This window comes from Lactuca serriola, chromosome 8 (genome assembly GCF_051521515.1).
Source record: "Lactuca serriola cultivar US96UC23 chromosome 8, Lser_US96UC23_V15, whole genome shotgun sequence".
Lineage (NCBI taxonomy): Eukaryota > Viridiplantae > Streptophyta > Magnoliopsida > Asterales > Asteraceae > Lactuca > Lactuca serriola.
Window position 1 is genome coordinate 144,277,902 of NC_136415.1, and position 23,256 is coordinate 144,301,157.

The 23,256-nt window shown below is 32.7% G+C and overlaps 1 long non-coding RNA gene and 1 pseudogene across 2 annotated transcripts; both read right to left on the reverse strand.

Moving 5' to 3' along the window:
• Window positions 1–1,166: 1,166 nt before the first annotated feature.
• Window positions 1,167–3,014, reverse strand: LOC145070101 (uncharacterized; annotated as a pseudogene). Its single transcript, XR_013689831.1, has 2 exons — window positions 2,849–3,014; window positions 1,167–2,059 (listed from the first exon to the last, which is right to left on the reverse strand). The product of XR_013689831.1 is annotated as an uncharacterized LOC145070101 (transcript).
• Window positions 3,015–4,940: 1,926 nt separating this feature from the next.
• On the reverse strand, window positions 4,941–8,084 carry LOC145069076 (uncharacterized). The gene is made up of 3 exons (XR_013689265.1): window positions 6,636–8,084; window positions 6,415–6,525; window positions 4,941–6,330 (listed from the first exon to the last, which is right to left on the reverse strand). It is a non-coding gene; the product is annotated as an uncharacterized LOC145069076 (long non-coding RNA).
• Window positions 8,085–23,256: the final 15,172 nt, after the last annotated feature.

Sequence of the window (23,256 nt, forward strand, 5' to 3'; positions counted from 1 at the left end):
CATCCCATTACATAGTTAGATCATGAAAGTACATTGATATTTTTTCATGAGACTTCATTATATTGACTGTTGGCTATAAGTATTGTAATATGCAAAATTACGTTATTTATTAAACATGTAATTCATCTTATTTGGAAGGTAAATCAATAAAAATAAATATCTTATTTACTTATATTAATCAACAAATATTAAAATTTCATTTCCTACTCACTGAAAAGTACAAGTGAGAGAGGTAATCGATATTTATTCCAGATCATGATAAATATGTTGTTTTTATATAAAACCCCAAAACCAATCAACAAATATGATGATAATAAAAGTAAAAATGGGAAGAATCTGAGATTTAAGATGTTCAAAATTGATATGCATAAAATGTATCACCAAATGAGAACTTACAATTACAATCCCATCCATGGCATTCATCTTTTTATTTCTTCAATGTGTTAATTAGTTAGACCTATATATATATATATATATATATATATATATATATATATATATATATATATATAAGTTTTAATAGAAATCAAACACTACATGGTTGATCACATTCTCATAGGATGAATGAACATTATAAGAAATAGCAATGGACTTTCTTTATTTATGTATCACAACAATATCCTATTTTCATTTTTGTCTTTCTAATTGTTTTGTTATTAAGGCGTTGTACTTGAAAAAGCTATTCGATAATAGCAATAACAAAAGAATCTTATTAGGACATTTGTATTTGGATGACATTGCTGCTATTTAGTGTATTTTACCCTTGAAAAAAACCAAGTAAAAATGTTTTGTGCAGAAGAAACAATATCTACATAATCTTCCATGCTAGGTATAGTCTGTGGAAAGACGATGCATAATCAAAATATCACTATGGTCCTGTTAATCGAGATAAATTAAAAGCAATAAAAATCTTATTCTTTATATTTATATATAATGAGAAATGACAACCAAACCATAGAGATCCAAACAATACTGATCTACAAGCATGGGACTAAATGGATTGGAATTCAGTAATACATTTATACAAAAAAATTAAAATTATTCTTTTGTTCATTTTAAATATATATATAAATAAATCTTGTACTTATATTTATCTATCAAACATGAAATTCAAAGTATTCAAAACTCATAATCCAATTCCATCAAACCTACCAAAATCAACACCCTCAAAACAAGCATATCACATTATTAAATCTTCTTGCTCTTGCATACATCCCAAAAGGGTCCAAAAAAAATATAAAAAAAATCCAAATTTCACCCTTTTAGAAATGGTTCCCAAGCATACATCAACAATAAATATGCCCCTAAACCCTACAACAACAAAAAAAAAATGTCGCCTCAAATTTATCATATTCTTCACTACTCCATAACAACTTTAGCACCAACACCTTTCATTTTCTCAATTATTTGCTCACATTCTTCTTTACTCACCCTTTTCTTAAACACAACCGGTGCCTTTTCAACCAAATCTTTGGCTTCCTTAAGCCCTAAATCAGTACAACTCCTAACTTCCTTAATAATCTTAATCTTCGAAGCCGCCTCAAACGACTCCAACTTCAATTCAAAAACCGACTTTTCCGGCTTCGCCTCCTCCTTAGCCGCCGTCTGACCACCGCCAGCGGCTAAACTGGCGGCACCCGGTTTCATCACCGCCACCACCGGCGGCTCTTTCATGCCCATTTTTTTCATCATAATTGAAGAGAGTTGAGCCACTTCGAGTAATGTGAGCGATGACATTTCATCCACGAGTCTCCAAACACGGTCTGTCGGTGGGCTCCGGTGTTCGGTTGGATCGAATGTTGCCGGGTCGTAATCCGTTGGGAGACGTTTTTGGTCCATTTCTATTTCTTCTTCTTCTTCTTCTTGTGTTTGTTTTGCGGGTTGACTGAATTTTCTGGTCAACCATGTGGAATTGAGGGAAATTATTGGACCACGTGTGTGAAATTGAAATCCATGGGGTAAATGGTGCCTAAGCATTAGAAATAAACTCATTTCCGATTATTTATGAATAATCCTTCGGTTTTTTTTAGCTGGATTAAAAATAGCCCATTCGCGATATCTGCAAAAAAAATAGTAGAAATCAAAGTTGGGTAGTCTATTTAAAGAAAATAAGATAAGGTTATAAAATAACAATGTACTTATTTTATTTGTCTACTGTTCTTTTTTTCTACTTCAAAAAGTGTCACACTTAGAAATGCCCAGTCACCAAGGGTAACAGGGATGTGAAGAAACCGAAAAATGGCATTTTTAACATATCATTAGCAAAATTTGTCCAAAAATGAAAAAAATATATTACATATGTTTGGGTAAAACCATAAAAAGTTAGTAAACTGAACTGCAAAAAAAAACGTATAATAAGTTGACATTAGATCTTATTTTAACATATATATAGAGTAGGTTGTTATTTTATGAAAGCTTGTAGCTAAGGATATACATAAATTGTAGTATTATACTAGAACAAGATTGTGCAATCTAAATGATATTAGTCATGTAAGAAGAAAGATGTAAAACATATATAAATTTGAAGTTTGAAGCCAATGTCAGTTAATCGATTAACTTAATTATAATTCAATTTTCCATGTCATTCGATAAAATAAGTCCAAAATAGCTACATAATCAAAGGTATGTAGGACTCGCGCATATTAGGAAAGTGTGTGTTTTGTATAGTATATAATGAGATAGGATCATGTACTCAATTTATCTAAGTTCGTGTAAACAGAAAAATAAGTTCCTGAAATCGATTCCTATTCCAGAATCTGTTTGGAGAAATCAAGCAGTAAAACTACTCAGTAATTCTCGTGAGGAATACAACTTAGCGACTGCAAATAATCTCTAAGAAGATCGTTACCTATTCTGAGATCGTGATAGCAGCAAGAGAAATCGGCGATTAAAACTCTCCTGTTCAGAATCGTCGACAGTTTAAACTTGGCTCGTGAATGATCTTGAGCTCGTAAGCTGTTTTGGAAGATCGCCAAACACACGAAGTGAACTTGCTGCGAGGAAGAGATCGTGTTTTGCCCTAAAGAAATAAAAGAAAAAAAAACGTTTTTTTTTCTTCTTTTTGGGCCCTTGTTCAAATCAGAAACCCTTTATTCACTAATTGGCCCAAATCTCATTAAATTAGTTTTCTAATTTGTGTGCAGAAAAAAAAAACATGTTCTATTGAATCATATATATATATATATATATATATATATATATATATATATATATATATATATATATATATATATATATATATATATATATATATATATATATATATATATATATATATATAGGGTAAAGTGAATATACCTAACAACCTTATATAAGCTTAGGTATCTAACCACATTATACTACATTGTTTTGCATTATATTTTCATTGCAATCATCTAAGATTCTTAAAGTTGAACCATTAACTTAATTTACTTCCAAGATTTTCAGACATTCACCATTATATTCCTCCTACATCATTTGATTTGTAACGGTAGTATATGAAGCCCACCAAGGGGTCTCCCATAGAAAGACGTCATTTGAAGGAAGATAATGGTAAAAGTCTAAATATTTTGGAAGCAATCAGTTACAAAGTTGAATTTTAAGAAGTTTGGGTGATTACAATGCAAATATGATACAAAATTACGTAGTATGATATGGTTAGGTAACTAAGCTTATATAGGGTTGTTAGGTATATTCACTTTACCCATATATATATATATATATATATATATATATATATATATATATATATATATATATATATATATATATATATATATATATATATATATATACTAGTAGCGTACCCGCGCGATGCGGCGGTGGAGATTAGTTCATTTCAACGATTGGTTTCCTTTCGGTGTCATTAGATGATTTCCTTCTGGTTGCGGCATATGTGACAGATTTATTTTGGTGAATAGTTTCCTAGAGGCGATCGGTTTTCTCTCGGTTTGTGGTTTTTATTTCTTTGCAGTGAAACATTTCATATTTCAAAGAAAACACATTGTAGTCTGTAAAAACTGAAATATGTTCATGTCTTGGTTTAAAAATATAAGTATATTGTTGTTTTAGATTAAAAAGTAAAAATATCCACGATTTTGGTTTAAAAATATAAATTTGTTATTATTTTTGGTGAAAAATAAAAGTAAGTTGTTTTTTGGGTTAAAAATAATTATATTATTGTTTTGTGTTAGAAGGAAAAATATGTTATTTTAAGCTAAAAAATACGAAAATTAAAGATTTAGAAATAACATCGTAACCATACACAACCCATATAAAGCAGAATCGATTACTTTCATTAAGAGTTTCCAACTAATAGTTTAATTTATTATGGAATAGATATGTATAATCAAAAAATAAAAAATAAAAAGGTTTATAATTTTAAAATCTTGACCGGTTTATTCTGTTAACCTAAATAGACAAAATGTTAACCGAAAACCAAATAAAATAAGGTTTTAAAATTTCGGTTTAACTGAAAACTGAATAAAATCAACCGATTAAAACAAACCTTATTTTGTCAAGTCGGTTTATTCGGATTTGGTTTTCTTCAAACACCCTTATTGACGAAAGACGTTATCTACATTTAAAGTTTTAAAGCTTTATCCTTTTGACATGTAGTTGGTTTCTATACGACGTAAGTCTTGATTTGTAAAAAAAAATAAAAATAAAAAAAAAATAAAATAAAAATAAAAATTCACTTAACTCACAAGTAATAATGTAAAATTTGACTTACAGCCTTTCCTGTATACAACATATACTCACATGTCAAATGGAACACAGATAAACGGTATCTGGGTAAAAATTAACTCACGTCCTTACTTATATACAAATAAGTAGTAATAAAGTAATTACTTATATACAAATAAGTAGTAAAAAGTAAAATTTGACTTAATCAAATAGAACGCAGTCCAACATATATGTGCAAACTTTTGCTATTTTACAACCCAAAGAGACAAATTACATAAGACTTTGAACCATATTACAACCAGGAAGATACATAACCCCAAGCCTTAAAACCCTCATTAAATATATTTTCCAAATCAAACAAATCTTCTTTGATATGAAAACTGCATCACTTCTAGAAAGTCTATACAACAACATTACCATAGAAATGAGACTCTAAAGTGCAGTAAATCTCTTATTGAATGATTATTTGGGAAAACTGAATACCAACACCAGCATGTACGACAAAACCTTAATAGCTAGCCCACACTCATATAAATTTTTGCAAATACAGTTCAAGTGACACCCTAACTCTCCCAAAGTAACTTATCCCTCAATTTGCATTGCCAAATCACCAAATATTGCCAATAATAGCTCAACAATTCCATCATGTTGAAATCTCTTTCTTCAAAAAATGTTAGGGGACGCCAACGTGTGAAATTTAAATCAAATAAAGATTACTATTTAATTTACCTCAAATAAGAAAATATTGGAAGTTTGAGATTACAATTCATTAGGCACAACAACAATGAAAAGTTAAGCAGACAAAGTTACATGATTAGTTAGCATCTACCATCACAAAGGATAAATGCCAATCCTTTAGAAACTTTATTGTTGATTTTCTATGACTGTCTTACTAAATAAATTGATGTATGTTTCAGAAGTTAAATAATTCCAGCAGTTAAGGATTCCATGTTCGGTGATGCCAATATAAACCCCCTAATAAGTAATCAAATTTACATACTTGCATAAGATCCATAAAATTTTCAATTTTACATACTTGTAAACTCCATAATTTAGCTGAGTTTGTAAAGATTAGTAATTTGTTGAGTGAACGTGTTTTACTGGACATATTACATAGATTAGTCCATTTCGGATGATAACTTGAGCTAATTAAAGTTAAGAATGACAATTAAACACTCTCTCATACATTTTATCGAATAGATAGAGAGTGCAACAACATTTATGACAACCTAATCACAATACATTACCAAACAAATATGATAACAAATCAAGAAATTCAAAGGACAACCGGATAATAAAACCTCCATGTCAGCAAAAAAGAACCATAAGCAGCACCATAAAACTTCAAAGAGTAGCATCTACTTATTTCAATCACCATCCAATATAATAAAACCCTCATTGTATGATATATGAGCTTGAAGATTTAGCACAAAAGAAATCAATAATTACCAAGCAACTTTGGTAAACCCATTAAGACATCAATAAATCACAAGTTCTTTAAATTATTAACCAAAAGAAACAATGAACCTTTTCAATTAATCAGTCTTCCAAAATAAAAAATTCTTTGTAATAATTGGTTTGTTTGGAAAGAACCGAATGGTAAAGCCTACCTGATTATATCCATTTATGTGTGTATGAGAGAGGGAGGGGTAGCCATAGTTAGATCTGAAATAAAAAAAAACCCAAAATATCTATCAATTCCTTTTGCACATAAGAGTCAACAAACTTGCACCTACAAGCTCTCCATACCTGATTACATGTATAGAAGTGATTAGGTCGATGGTAGCAGCAAGGATTTTACAACTTAGATGAATACTAAAAATCAACGAATATCCAGGTACGCACTCAAGGCTGACAGATCTGCTCAACAATAAAAACCAAGCATAAGCAAGAGGGTTAAATCCAAAACTGAAAAATCTCTAATAACCCCACTTTTGTCATAATATGTGAAGTATACTTTAGTAACTTACAAAGTCATGAGTAAAGCATAAATTGAACCTCTCTGTTATACCATTCGATAAAGAAACCACCATGTTTTTGATATCAGATCTGAACTCTCCCCAGAAACATCTCTTGCTAGGTTCAGACAACTATAAAGGTACACATGGATGTTGTTGCATTTAGAAAGAGATTCTCTCATCTCAATAGCATCTGACGAAGGTTTTGGGATTTTCAGAATTGGCCAGCTAATAACTTCAGTCTGCAACTAAGGGACAAATGATTAGCGTATAGGTTCACACACATACACAGAGTTAGAGAGAGAGAGAGAGAGAGAGAGAGTACAGAGAAATATGCCTTCATCGTACCCTTTCCCTTTGAATCGAATCAACATTTTCATTATTTCCTACAAGATTTGTATAAACCAAACATGAAAATGATTTTTAGCAGTGAGTGGAAGTAAAATCAAATTAGGGGTGTGTGTGCGTTTAGATCGTGATGCTCTTCCTACAAACCCACACATAATATTCATTAGAGAAACCAAACATCCACAAAAAATGTTTACAAATAGAAGTTACTTTTAAGAGCACCTAATGGCAAGCTACGACAGAGGCGGAGGTGGGTTGTGATGTCGGAGAGCGACCACATGCGATTTAAAAAGTACCAACCTACAAAACTTAGCAATAAACTTAAGCAACAACTCATCAACACCCAAAAGGGCGATTTACACAAATTAACATTTGGAAGAAGAATAACCCTTGTCTGACTAACGGTTTAGAAAAAATTAGGGTTTTAGGACATAAATTACGGTATAAGAAAGGAGAATAGAAAGAGAGTTACAAATTGGAACGAAGATTGTTTAATGTTGTAATTTGAGGATAAGCCAGCTTTTTGTTGATCCCATCCGATCGTTGTGGTTTGCGAAGAATCGAACGAAATGGTGGACGGTGACCCGCTAATAGGTTGTAGCAAAGACGACCAGATGGTGGTTGAACGTGATGTTGGTGTGTGATGTTGCCGGAGTCAGGTGGCAATGGTGGAGGCGCTGAGACATTCAACAACGACGCCAAGAGAGAGATGGTAGAGATTTGGTTTGATGGCGGCTGTTGTGTAGAGGAGATTAGGGTAACTACGTGTAATACTGTAAAATACATGTAGGTGTTTAGGCTGTGAATGGTTGGTGGACTTCTAGGGCGTCGATTGAGAATAGGAGACACTGCGATTTTTTGGTGATTATCGATCGATTCTGAAGCAATTAGGAAGGAGACGCAAATAAGAGGGGTTCGATTTCCTTCTGATGGCGGCTGTTGTGTCTAGTGTTGTGTGTAGAGATTAGAGAAGATTAGGGTAACATCAAAGATAAGGTAATACTGTGTACGTATACAACGATGTGATTATAAGCTTAATATTATTGTACATGAGGTAATAGGTATTGTACCTTTTAATTTTCAAGAAACATGCAATATGTTTAATAATATAGTAAAGATAAAGATATATCAACTCACCTAGCATATTTAATTATTTACGACATATTTTTTGATAGTGAAGTATTTTTAATTTTTATGAGCTTTGTGGAGTATACATTGAAAATCCCGGACCACCAACTCACAATTTTTTATATGTAACTTTCTTATTTCTTTTTACTTTCGTTTTATTATGTGGTTTAACAATGTACATTTGTCGACTTCTTTTGTTCAACCTACACCAACTGAATTAGAGCGGCTAACTTGACCATTTTATGTGGGTTTTTATTATGACGATCATATTCACTTCAAGGATAATAATGGATCGTACACTATTTTTACGATTTTATTCCAACATAAATAAAGTTTATTGATTTCCTTAATATGGTTTACTCAATCATAAATGTTGCTTAATTATATTTTATATAGAAAAGCAATACATATTTTCTAGACATGAACGACATCGTACGCCACTTGTTAGACGTAAATATACTTCTGGTTTAATGTTTTTTTCCTAGCCGAACAAAATAGTCATTATTGGACGGATATTTATGTTGAAATAATAGAATGATAAAAGATTTTACAGTGAACTCATGTTTCTAAGTAATGTAATTGTTATTGTTAATGTAGTTTTTTAATTTGATATTAGTTAAATCTAGTAACCGAGCTCGCGCATTGCCACATATTTTTATATTTTTTTTTTGTTGTGTATTAGGAAAGTAGAGGATGAAAAATTATATATATATATATATATATATATATATATATATATATATATATATATATATATATATATATATACTACGGGGACGGAAAATAAACACGAAAGTTTAGAAAATGAATGTGTAAAGTGAGACGAATTATACAAAGTTGAGGAATTGAAGTTGCACTTTACGCATTGACATACATGTCCATTGTGCATTTACAGTTGTACTATTAGCTAGTATGATGTTCTTTCAATTAAGTTCGTATGTTGCCGAAAGTTTTTTTTTTTTTTTTTTTTGCCTATTAGAAAAGTAGAGGATGGAAAATCATATTATAATACCTGGATGGGATAAACACGAAAGTTTAAAAAACGAATAGTAAAAGTGACATCTTACAAAGTTAAAAGTGGTCGAGGGTCAAAGTAATATTTTAAAAACTAAAAAAATAAAAAATATCATTTTGCACATATTATATAAAGGTGGGAGATTAAAGGGTATTTTATGCATTAAAGTATTTGTACATTGTGTTATTGTGCTTTACGAGTTATACTTTTAGCTACAACCCACAAACTAAAGTTACAATTTAAACTAAACTTTATATATCTTATATTATATTATATTATAAAACATATTAGTCATATATTAAATTTAAGATGTATAAGATATAATTTTTTTTGTACAAATCAATTATGTATAAATATATCATTAATATTTGTCAAAAGTTTGAAGACTTGAATTAAAAAACATTATTAATAGATTTAATTTGAAGCAAAATAACAATTTTAAAATATTAAATTCTTATATATAAATTAATTAATTTACATTAATTGGCGAATTCGTAGGTTCAATTCCTACTGGATAGGGGTGTTGAACGGGTAATTTTTTCGGGTTTCGGGTAATTCGGGTTTTTCATGTTAGACAAATTACCCGTTACCCTATCCAAACTAAATTCGGGTTTGGGTAATTCGGGTATTACCCGAAATATATGATTTTTTTTTTTGAATTTCACCTAAAAATAAATTTAATGAAATAAATATGTCGTGCTTTATTAGTCTTGTTTATATAAACAAACGAGACATAAACAAAGTTACTCAAACTTTGAACATTGAGATTTTCTACTCAATAATACATGAGATATCAAGTAATTTTTTAACGACTTAATCTAATCTAATAAGATGTTAAAAAAACAAATACCTAAAGATCTTAATTTAAAAGTTTAAAATGTTTAAGATAAATGTAGTCATAAGTTTTGTCATGTTCTAAAGTTTCGTCAAGATAATGAGTTTGTTTGTTCTAATAAAAACTATAATCAAGAAAACAGTTAAATTTTAAAGAACGTGATGATATATAAAAATTACTTTTAATATTGTTAGTGTCGTATTGTCATAATAAATATATTTATGTTTTACAATAATGATAGTTAGTTTAAGCGTGATCAAATACCTGTTATATAGTACAAGCTCTACAAAAAAAAAATTAAATAATTTGGGTAATTCGGGTATACCCGAAACCCAAAAAATATACCCTTTACCCGACCCGAAAAAATTTCGGGTAACCCGATTACCCGGAAAAATTTACCCGATACCCGATTTACCCGACTCGTTTTACCCGATACCCGAAAAAATCGGGTGGGTAATTTGGGTATTGGGTATTTTCGACAGGGCTACTACTGGATGCATGCCAATGGGACCCTACAATAAGTCTATTGGAAATAGCTCTGTATCAATGAAATGTCATCATCCATACATAAAGAATTGATGTGGTATACTCATATCATACTATATGAACAATAAGAATTAGTAGTCTTATTGAGACTAGAACTCATAGGGAATCAAATCGATTTATGGATGGAATCAGGGGGAATATGAGTCGAAGCAATAACAAGAATATTTCTAGTTTCATAATCCCTAGAGAGAAGGTTCACTAATAGACCCGGGGACAAGTAATTCGACTCATTCACATCCAGATCATGAATGTTTGGAATCCATATTATGCAAGGAGACATTGCTTTTGCTAATTCGAATTGAAGGGTGATATAAAGTAGGTCTGCAGAGGCGCATAATAGATCGATATGAGCATTATGAGTTGTCCCGTAATAAAACCAGTTGTTGCTGATACCTTCTTCTCGGTTCCTTCTTCTCCTTCTTCCATAATGTGAGCTCGGAGAAGGAAGAGATAGGAGGGCCCTATGGAGAATGTGGTCAGAAATCCATAATAGAGTCCGACCACAACGAGCGAATTGATTGAAAGATTTCGTTGAAATTGTTCGTTTGGAAATTTCACGAAAAGCTAATCATAGGTTCCTCTCTCCATCAGAACAATAGGGACGTTATGCTCATTACTAAACTTGTTGAAGAGATGAAATATAACCAAGGTATATCTTTTTGATCAGAGGTTGAATCGATCATCAAATGTATAAACATGCAATATAAATATAATGTCTAAACATAAATATTTTATTTAAAAGTGATATTTTTTATATATAATAGCTAATAATAAATTCTAATAAAAAAACTATTTATCAAAAAATTATTTATCGTCGTCGCCTTGCGCGAACATATATCTACTGTATAATTAAAATTAATGATATATGTCACACGAATTCAATAAATTATTAAAGAATTCAATTCAATTTTGCGGCCGAAAATAATATTTTAAACTTTCGATGAACCCAATAACATATAAAATTAGACGGTTAATACCGACAATCACAACCATAAATTGTTTAAGAATTTATATTTTTGAAGCATAGAACATAACAATATGGACAAATTGTTGATATGTATATTCATACGAGCCAATCCAAACAATTGCAAGACTATCAACATCAGTAAAGTTTGCTCAACTTCTTTATTTCTTCCTTCTTTTGTGTCGAACTCAAGAAGGTGGAAGAGAGGTTAGAGCAGCCAATTTGGTAAGATTAAGGTTTTAGTATTTTGTTTTTTATTTTATTATTATCCACAATCCACACAAACACATATATAATTGGACAAAGTCTGTAAAGTCTTTTTAAGTCCACCATGTAATATAAGCCCACCATATTAAATACTACAGTATATAATTAAATATATGACATTTAAGTTAAACGGTTTTATCTAAATATGATTTTATTGATTTTTTTTTTTATCAAATCTCCCTTCCTAATAAATAAATAGGTTGAATCTCTTATTGCCACGTGTCTTTTTCCTAGCCTACTTCTTTGCCATGTGGCACATTCTACCGTTTTTATTTTTCTGTCTTTAGTAACTAATTTCCTGATTTTCTGGGATTACTTTCAATTTCAGCATACTATTATAGGTAACACTATCAATTCAATAAATTCCACGGGAAAATAGCATGTAATCTTCACCAGTTTTCAAATTTCAAAGTTCAAATTCAACCTAAATTTCTATCCGCTCTTTATATCTCACTTGACGCAGGGAGAAAGCACCTCCTCACAACCTTATTGTCAACTAATGCATTTTTTTCCAGGTTTTCCGTATGCATCTTACATCACTCAGGTTTTCCATATGCATGCAGGTTTGTCCACTTTCTTCTTTTTGGTTCTTGCTAACATTCACAATTTACTAATTTATTTTAAGTTCCAAAACTTTTTTTTTACCTTGGTACTGGACAAAGTTATGTCCTATTATACAATTTTTGGCGTCCAATTTCTTTAATGGTGGTATGGAGTAATTTGACAATCAAATGGTCATAGCATCTATTGAGTTTTCCCATTTTTGTTCAATTCTTGATTTGGGGATTTAGGTTTTTAGGGTTTATTGCAACAATACCTGTCTTCCTACAAATATTTGGTTTCAAGAATCAAAGTTGTAAAGGTAAGTGATATTTTAATAGCTTTAATTTTAGTTTGTTTGATTCAATTTTATCATATATTTCATAGGAAGACATTTGGGGAGTTTGATGTTTTAAATGGCTGTTAAGGTTAAAGAAAGACTACACATAAGAGATAAAAAAATTCTGCAAATGGTATATGTTTTCAATTTGTTATTTTTATTATTTTTTAATTATGTAAATGTTCATTGAATTCACCAAATCTATTGTCGAGTATGCATCGTCACTATGCATTTGAAAGTAATGTAATAATAATGTGTTGAGAAAATGTATCTGCAAACTTAAAAGAGCCTATACAAATGTTGATGTATAGGTTTCGACCATCAAATGCAACCTCAATAAGATCACAATTTGTTATGATTTCAGAATCTGACTTGGTTATTAAAGAACTTAGTTTAATTCATATGGAAATCAAAGAACATGATATTTTCTTTTTTGAAATGGGTATCAAAGAACTTCATTTTTAGAGGTGGATTAGTTTCAACTTTCAAATTATTAATTTTCGCAAAAGATGATGTTGATCTTGGTTTTGTAGATAAGTGGAGTCTAGCATGAAGGCATGGAGAAACAAATACCTTTATGAATCATACTCATTCTTGATGTTGTTTGGGTAATCTATAGGGAATGGAGTTTATGGTGCTAGAGTTCCACTTGTGTTAAATGAAATATACTATTTTATGGTGCTAGAGTTCCACTTGTGTTAACTGTTGTTAAAGTCAGCTTTCTACCATTCATCATGTTGGGTTTAGCAAATTTTCATTATATAAATGGTTTATAAACCACTATATATTTAATCGGAGCAAAAATTATGATAAGGAGTGTTGTTTTTTCCATTCGGTATATAATGTTTCCGCTCTTTCAATAAAAATAGTTTACTTCGGCTTAAAGAAATTTGATCTTATTGAAAATGTTGTGTTTGTTTCTTTGGTTGATTTTGCTTTGTAAGTTGTATTTAATTGAGAGTTTTAATCTGATGGATGTATGCCCTTCCTTCTCCTTTATGTATTACGTTGCTTGTGTATCATTTACTTTTACCAAGAATTTAAAAGAAAGTTGCATTGTGTTTAATAGTATGATTGACTTTTTTTTAACTTCATATTCGTAGTGACCATGCTAAATTATAGCAAGTTAAAAAATTGATCTTATTTTAACATTCTTAGTTTGGCTCCTTTAAAAATAAAACTTTTGGTAAAATTCTAACATGGGCTAAAAGTTTTGAAAATTTTACATTTTTAGTAAATTAAACATTAAAAAAATAATAAATAAATAAATTATTAACTAATAATAAATAAAATAAAATAATAATAAATATTTTATTTATTGTTTATATTGGAGAAATTTATAATTTAATAAGATTAAATAATTAGTTTGATAAAATATAAAACTATGATTATTGGTTAATTTAAGTTACTTACATCATCTTACATTCTAATCTAGCTATTCTAATAAACAAAACATAATATTATTATTTGTCTTTATTTTACGATGCTTATTTTCCATGTGACATGCTTCTAATTTTTTCTATTAAATGTCAAAAATATTTAATTACTAAATCCCGAAATATTAATTCTAAAAATTTCAAAATCCACTTTTTTTTTTTGAAAGAATATCAAAATCATTTCGATATTTCAGACACAAATCTTATTCTATTTCAAAAACTTTTAAATTATTCGTGATTTTAATGAATCCTGTAAAATAAAGATTATATTATTCTACATACCAACTATACAAATCAAACTTATGTTATATTTATTTTGTTCAAATTTTATTTTATTTTATTTGTCTATATAATATTTATAATAATAACAACCGTGATTTTCACGGGTTATAACCTAGTAAATAATAAATAAACAATATATCTTCTTACCCGTTTGAAATGATAACAAGTACATTAAAATATAATTAATATTATCTAAATATAACACTTGTTATAATTTTATAATATAACTAGGAAGAAACAATAGGAGGATATTTAATTCCTCATGAAATTATCTAATAAATATTTATTCTAAGAAAATCTTAGACTAAGACCACTTCAAAACCGTAGCTGAGAATCAACTTGAGACCACAATATAAATGGGTAGACCGAAATCGAACTGTCTGGTCTTTTATATATATATATATATATATATATATATATATATATATATATATATATATATATATATATATATATATATATATATATATATATATATATATATATATATATATATATATATATATATCAATGACATAATATGCTTCAACTTGCTCTTTATAGCCTATAGGTCTTCTCCATTGTCAATTTGATAAATACCAAATACAATTATACAAATATACCATAGCCTCAAGTTTTGTACTTCAATGTCTACATTTACGTTTTATCCTTTTAAGGCCCAAAAATATAATATACCATTCTTCCCCCATGGCCCGATATTTTCAATTTACAAGAGTACATTTAAAATAAATAAAACTTGTCACAGAATATATATATATATATATATATATATATATATATATATATATATATATATATATATATATATATATATATATATACTAACAAGATATAGAACGACTAGGGTTTAATATTATTATCAAATGAGAAATAAAAAGATACAATGAAAGAAAAAGACAATATATAGACTAGCTAATGGGCCAACATAAGATCCAATACAAGAACGCATTCTTGACATCCATATGATAAATCTTCCATTGGCGAATGGAAGAAACTGCAATCAAGGTGCGAACAGTCGTCATTTTTGCAACAAGAGCAAACGTCTCCTCATAATCCATACCATACTTTTGCTCGTGCCCTTTCGCAACATGTATGGCTTTATAACGCTTAATAGATCCATCAGACTTTTTTTGATTTTATATGCTCAAAGACAACCAATCGTGTGCATTCCGGGCTGAAGAGAAACCAGATCCCATGTATGAGTATGATAAAGAGTTGCAAGTTCCTCAGCCATAGCGGTCTGCCAAAGAGGATCAGAAACGGACTCTTTGTAGGATGTTGGCTCAGAGAGACGATGTACATTAGTAATAAAGGAGGAAAACACTGGTGAGTAAGAGGAATAGACAAAGTCAGGAAGCGTTGTGGACTTCTTATTACGATAAGGTCTCGATGGAGAGGGTCGTGATGATCTACATGCAGAGGATTAGTGATAAGTGGTGGATCAGCATCAGGTGGTGGATCAGTGACATGTGGTGGATCATCAACATCAATGCTAAACGGATCAATAGTACGAAGCTCCTCTCGGGTTGCATCATGTGACTGAATAGTAATGCTATAGAACAGAATATGCTCCAAAAAAGTGACATTGCAAGAGACATAGAGTTTCTGATTTGATGGATCATAGCACTGATAACCTTTCTGAACAATACCCTATCCCAGCAAAAAAAACAAAGTGCTAGTTTTGAAGACAACTTATCTCTCTCTACATGAAGGTTCAAGACAAAACAGGTACACCCAAACACTCGTGATGAAGAATAATCTGAAAGTTGTCCAAACAACATTTCATAAGGAGACTTCCCCAAAGTGTACGCAGTAGGAATGTGATTAATAACATAAGTGGAGGTATGAACAACTTCTCTCCAAAACATATTGGGAGCTTGAGTAGAAAGTAGTAAGGATCTTGCAGTTTCTAGGAGATGACAATGTTTTCTTTCTGCAACACCATTCTGCTGAGGAGTGTCTGTGTAAGATGACTGATGCACAGTGCCATCAGATGCCAATAATTATTTAAAATCATTGGAGGTAAATTCTCCTCATAAATCACACCGAAAACATTTTATGACAACAGAGTGTTGAGTCTTGATAAGAGCTCTAAAGTCACTATATATGGTGAAAAAGTCAGACCTGTGCTTCATAAGATAAACCCACATATAACGAGTGTAATCATCAATGAATGAAACATAATAGTTAGCTCCCGATTTAGAGGTGATCGGAGATGGACCCCACACATCAGAATGCACTATATTAAAGGGAGAAACAGAACGAGTGACACTTTTATTAAATAGTAAAGCAGAAATTCCCAGTTTACTGTTGGAATAGTGTCTAAGGCTACAACTATATTAGGCAAGTATTTGACCCGGTTGAGCATGGTCCTTTTGGGTTGCCTTCGCCATAGCAACTTGACAGGATGATTTATAATGAGAGAAGAAATATTATTAATATATTATACGAATAATAAAAGGAATAATAATAATATTATTTGATTAATATAATTCATAAATTAATTAGGAATTAATTTGGTGACTTAAAGAGATTAATTAAATAAAGGGGTATAAACTATAAATTATTTGATAGTTGCACTTTGGGCTATATATCCTTTATGGATAAGGGGTGGACGATTTCTAGGGCTAAGGATAGCCATAAAATCGTCCAAGGCTTATCATGAAAAGGATTTGGATTGCTTAGGGCTTAAGTTATCCAATTAGGGTTTAAGGGTGAAACCCTAGGAGCCTTACAAGTATAAATAGACCCCAAGGGCTAAGGGATTTCGACACTTGTGCTTAGAGAAGAAACCCTGGCCAAATTTCTCTTCCCTCATCTCTCTCAAATCATCCTCCTTGCTAGTTGGTGTTTTTAAGCCATTAGAGGAGTGACAATTGTGACTCTAAAGCCTCAAGGACAACAAGATCAAGCAAGTGATTCAAGGTAAACTTCTAATCTCTGATTTCATATTATTGTTATTGTATATTAGCAATTAGAAGTCTTGGATTCAATGTATGTTCAATTAGAGAAACCTAGATCCAAGCATTAGGGTTGCATGTGCACATAGGAATGTTTATATGGCCAAAACCCATCAGTGGTATCAGAGCCTAGATTGGTTTCTATTGAATTCATTCTTTGATTGCTTGTTTGTTGCTGAAAAAATCGTTTTTTTGTCCTCTGGCTGATGAACTCGGCGAGTCCCATGGTGGTACTCGGCGAGTCCCATGGTGGTACTCGGCGAGTAGGCTCAACTCGGCGAGTCCATCTGGGTACTCGGCGAGTTCGAGCGCCAGAAAAAGGAAACTTCGGGATTTCTTGTTGTTTATCTTTGAGATACTTGCCTTAATCATATTAGATCAATATAAATCCGATTTTATGATATATATGAGTATATTCTTGACCTAATTGAAGATATTTATCAATTAATAAAATATTTGTTTCCTTATGAGATAATTGATTAATTATTTTATTAAATTGGTAAATTGTTTTGCAAGAAATCATTAAATAAATCAAATATGGATAATTATGGAATTAATTGTTAATTAAGATTATTTGTTATTTGATCCTCTATGTTTTTAAAAGTTTAAAACTTGCCCTCAAGTTTTGAAATTTATGTTTTGTGATTAAAAGTTTAATTTAGACAATTTAAATTTCAAACCCTAGAATTTTACAAGTTTAAAATCCAACCCTATACTAATATAATATTACAAGATTAATATATATATGTATAATTAAAATGCTAGTCTTACCGTTAGTAGGCCTTATTCACGAAGTCGGTCTATAAGGTGGGTATAAGGTTGCTGCCTATAAAATGGCGTTTAATGGGTGTACACTCACACCCACCGCTTGCTTGATTGGTGGAGGGTCGTTAGCCGAACGGGTAGGATAGGGCAACCTCATCTCTTCATTAAAAGTATAATATAAAATACAAAGTAACTACATGTTTTTCAAATTTTTTTTCCCAATCTTAGTTACTTTAGGAAAAGTGAATTTATGCAATCCCATGAAATTACACTTTGCACCCTTGCTAAGAAGTTAGTGGAGCGTCTGTGGTTTACCGGCACACTAATTGGTTCTAAGAAAAGGTGGAAAAGGGTGATTCATTGTTTATCATAGTTCAATGGAGCGTGTGTGGTTTACCGGACATCAAATAGGTGATCGTTACAATGAAGGCACCATGTAAATTTGCATGGTAATTCACACCCACTTTGTGATCCTCGGTATCCCAGTCACAAACGAGAGGGGCATATCGAGATTTAAACATGCCATTGAAAAGTTTTCAATGAATCTCATTCAAACCTAGGAATTCTCAATACATTTAGAACTTAAAGTTATGTGGTGGAGAATTAGTGAATCGTCATTCACTTACCTTCAAATTGTTTGCATGTTAGATTACGGCATCCCTTTTCTAATATGTAAATATTGTTGTTGGATCCTAGCCCTAATTTTTCTTATTGGGTGATAATTAGGGATTCATATTCTAATCTATCTTTGTCCTTTGTATTTGTAGATGTCGAACGCAAACAACGCTGCTGCTAGTTCATTCACATTGATGAGCCTTTGTCAAAAGGCTACTTTCGATGGGACGAACTTTAGCGAATGGATAAGATCCATTCGCACAATTGCTCGCTATGAGGACAAGGAGTATGTCCTAGATGAGAAGCTCGAGAAAATCAACCCAGAAATCGCTACTCCAACTGAAATGACCGCTTTTGAAACTCACGAGCATGATGCAACGAAGGTACATTGCATCATGATAGCCACCATGAATGCCGAATTCCAAAAGTCCTATGAGGACATGTATCCGTATGAAATGCACCAAGACTTGTTGGAGAGATACCACCAGAACGCGAGGCAAGAGCGTTACGAGATTTTCACGAACATGATTTCTGCTAAAATGGGTCATGGAGAATCTCTTACCGTGCACCTGCAAAAGATGCAAAGGTATGTCGATCGTCTTCGCAAGTTGAATGTTGACTTTGGGGAAGACTTGGCGATCGACATGGTGCTTCACTCTTTGCCTCCGTGTTACAATCAATTTAGGATGACCTACCACATGAACAAGGAAGAGGTCACCCTAAGCAAGCTCCAAGGTCTCCTTAGGGTTGCTGAAAGTAACCTAAAGGACAAGTCTGTTGCACCCACTCCCAATCCACCCGTTGCTCCTGTTTTGGCCATTGGGCAAGGAAGAGGCAAGAAGAGGAAGGCTCCATCTAAGAGTCACCGCAAGGGAAAGTCCCGAGATGGTTCCTCTTCTAGTGGGACCAAAGTTGATCCTGCTAAACCCTGTCCTAACCCTAAGGAGGCAGAGTGCCATCACTGCCATAAAATAGGGCATTGGAAGAGAAGCTGCCCAGACTACCTGCAAGCCATAAGGGAAGGAAAGATCAAGCCATCTTTCGCAGGTATATATACAATTAAATCTAACGATTCATCTCATACTATTTCTTGGGTCCTTGTGTGACATCCCCAAAATCTCGGCCAGAAAAGACCGCTTTCATTTATGCTTTTAAAATAATTTCAGAGTAAATCCTTTTGATTTGAAAGAGTTGCGGAATTTGTTCCCAAAAACAAAACATGATAAAACAATGTTTACCAAAGCATTTCTTAAAAGAAATGTATTTTTCATTATATAATCAAAACTCGGGGTGTCATGTTCCGATACAGACCAATAAGCATAAACGATAACATTACAAGTCATTCAACAAATATATACATATACAGACTTGTAAACAAAACAACTGATGGTTCATCCATCTCATGCCCTCGCGCCACTTCCTGTAATACAAATAAAACTGAGTGGGTCAGGCTTGGGAGCCTGGTGAGCATATAGGGTTTTCAACCCACAATAAATAATCATATTTAATTTTCACCAACCAACAATAACCCAATTACCCATTCCCGTTATTCTCACTTTATGTCCCTAAAACAACTAACACAAGGGACCTAGTCTAAGAATATTTCATCGGGGCGACAACACATGCTTCAGGGGTACCTCAGCAATATAAGTCAAATAAGGCAACCATGAGGGGGATGGAGTACAACAAATGAACACCCGAGTTCATTAACACCTACAGGTGGCGAACCTGCTAATGTTTCCACAAGACTGTCTAGAATAGCCAGTGGTCGTCATCTAAACTCCGCTAGATGACTAAATCAAACAACAACGAGGCCTCTCATCTGTTTATTACACACCAACTATCTACCCATGTTCTACCCAACATATTAGTAGATAAAAATATATATTTTTATACATAGACAAAAACCTGTATAGCATGCTTTGATCAACACATATTTCACATAACAGATGAGGCACACACACATAACACATATTTCATAGAGAATAACTCAGATCTATGAGATAGAAGAGAGTGAATATACATTCACACATATAACAACAAAATATATACACATAGCACGTATTTTATTTAAAATACTTCATATTATTGTATTTGGAAGAAGGTAACTACACACTCACTTGATCAGAAGATGATCCGACAGCACTACGACTTATAGAAGCAGCGTCTCTCCGTAGATCTGGAAGATCTTCACAAAAACCGGGCTCCTCGCGGGCAGGGCTTCGGCTCGGGAATAACGCTCTTCGGGATTCTCGGGGCTTCGGATCTCGCTTCGGGGCTCGGGAATAATACCGGGGCTTCGGGGTACAATCGGCACGTAAAACGAGGCAAAGGACTAGAGAGAAGGAAGAAATTTTGAATGAGAAATGAGCTGCCTTCAGATCCCCTTTTATAGTGCTGGACCCTCGCACGTACGCGGGGCGTACGAGGCTACGCGGGGCGTACGCCTCGGGGGTCGTCAGTGCTTACGTCATCGGCCCTCATACGTCATTGCATACGACTTCGGACTACTCGAGTGCCATTCGCTGTACGCGGCGCGTACTTCGGATAGACCGCCTATCCCTTCTTCGGATAATATCGGAGGATAAATAAAAATAAATATTAAATATTTATTAAACTTCAAAAATTCATATCTCCTTCATACGAACTCCGTTTTAGACGTTCTTTATATCCACACGAAGGTGAGACTACACTCTACAACTTTCGTTTTGACTCCGTCGGCTCATTTTGACTTTTATTTTTATTAATTATTTTTAGGAGGCTCGGACAGGAAAACTTCGTTATAAAATCATAACTTCTTCGTCCGACGTCCGTTCTCGCGTATCTTTTCATCGTTTTTCTACTAACAATGAGATCTTCGATTCTCATTTAGATTGTTTTGGCTAAAAACCGCTCGATCTCAAATCGAGTATTCGGGCTGCATACTGCCACGTCGAAACTTCAGAAAATCATAACTTCCTCATGCGAAGTCAGATTTGGGCGTTCCTTTTATGCACGCTCTCGGTTTAACGAAATATACGACTTTCGTTTAGATTGCTAAGGCTAAATATCGCTCTATCTTAAATTCATATTTTACGTCACTCGGCGTCGTGCCGGTTCTGTCGCGAAACTTCGACAGGTCATAACTTCTTCGTTATAACTCGGATTTTGGCATTCCTTATATCTCCGGAATCCTTGTTTCAACCACTACAATTTTATGCAAAGATATCGGGCATATCTAATACTTTAATTTTGACGCTTATTTTATTCTTAATTCATTAAATTATAATAATTAAGAACATACACATAAATCACATAATTCACATAATTCACAAATAATACATTTTTATTATTTCAAATTGGGGTTACAAAGGTTAACCTAGACTATTACATTGCTAAAAATGGCAAGCCCAGAAACACAGGCGTTACACCTTGATACCGGTTGTGGTTACCATATTTGTTCTGAATTGCAGGGACTAAAACGAAATAGGGATGTGGAGCATGGAAGAATAAATCTAATCATGGGGAACAGAAGATCGTCGCCTGTGACCAAGATTGGAGTGTACTCTTTAGTGCTTAGGAATGGTTTATCTTTAGATTTGAACAATTGTTGCTATTCGCCAGAAATGTCTAGAAACATCATTTCATTTCATGGTTTGTTTAGACAAGGTTTTAGATTTTCTCTTAATAATGAGAATGGTTCTATTCTTGCTTATCTAAATGGTGTCTTATATTTTGAAGCCATACCATGTAATGGAATTTATGAAACTGTTATGATTGTAGATAACTTAGGAAATGATGTTTTATGCATGGATTCTTCCAATGGTGTGGATAGAGCATCCTTGTGGCATTGTTGTCTTGGACATGTCAACAAGAAGCGCATAGCCCAACTCCAAAAGGATGGAGTGTTGGAGTCATTCGACCTTAAGGAAGATGACACATGCGAGTCTTGTTTACTTGGAAAGATGACTAAGTCACCCTTCACAAGTACATGTGAAAGGGGTGAGGGTCTATTTGACCTAATACATACTGATGTATGTGGACCATTTAGATCAACCACGAAGGATGGAAACCGCTTCTATGTGACTTTTACCGATGACTATAGTAGATATGAGTATATTTACTTAATCAAACAAAAGTCGGAAACTTTTGAAAAGTTCAAAGAGTTCAAAAATGAAGTGGAGAATCAATTGGGCAGGAAAATCAAGATGCTTCGATCCGATGGAGGAGGAGAGTACCTAAGTCTTGAATTCCACGATTATCTCAAGGAGTGTGGAATAGTTTCACAATTGACGCCACCTAGGACACCGCAGTTGAATGGTGTGGCAGAAAGGCGTAATCGAACCTTGTTAGACATGGTTCGCTCTATGATGAGTCGTGCTTCACTACCTATCTCTTTTTGGGGGTATGCCTTAGAGACTGCCGCCCATATCCTTAACCGAGTCCATACTAAGAAGGTTGCCAAAACACCTCACGAGATGTGGACAGGGAAAGCTCCCTCGTTGGCACATATCAAGGTTTGGGGTTGCGAGGCTTTCGTAAGACGAGATACTCACGACAAGCTCGAACCTCGTAGTGAGCGATGTATTTTCATCGGCGACACGCAGAAATCC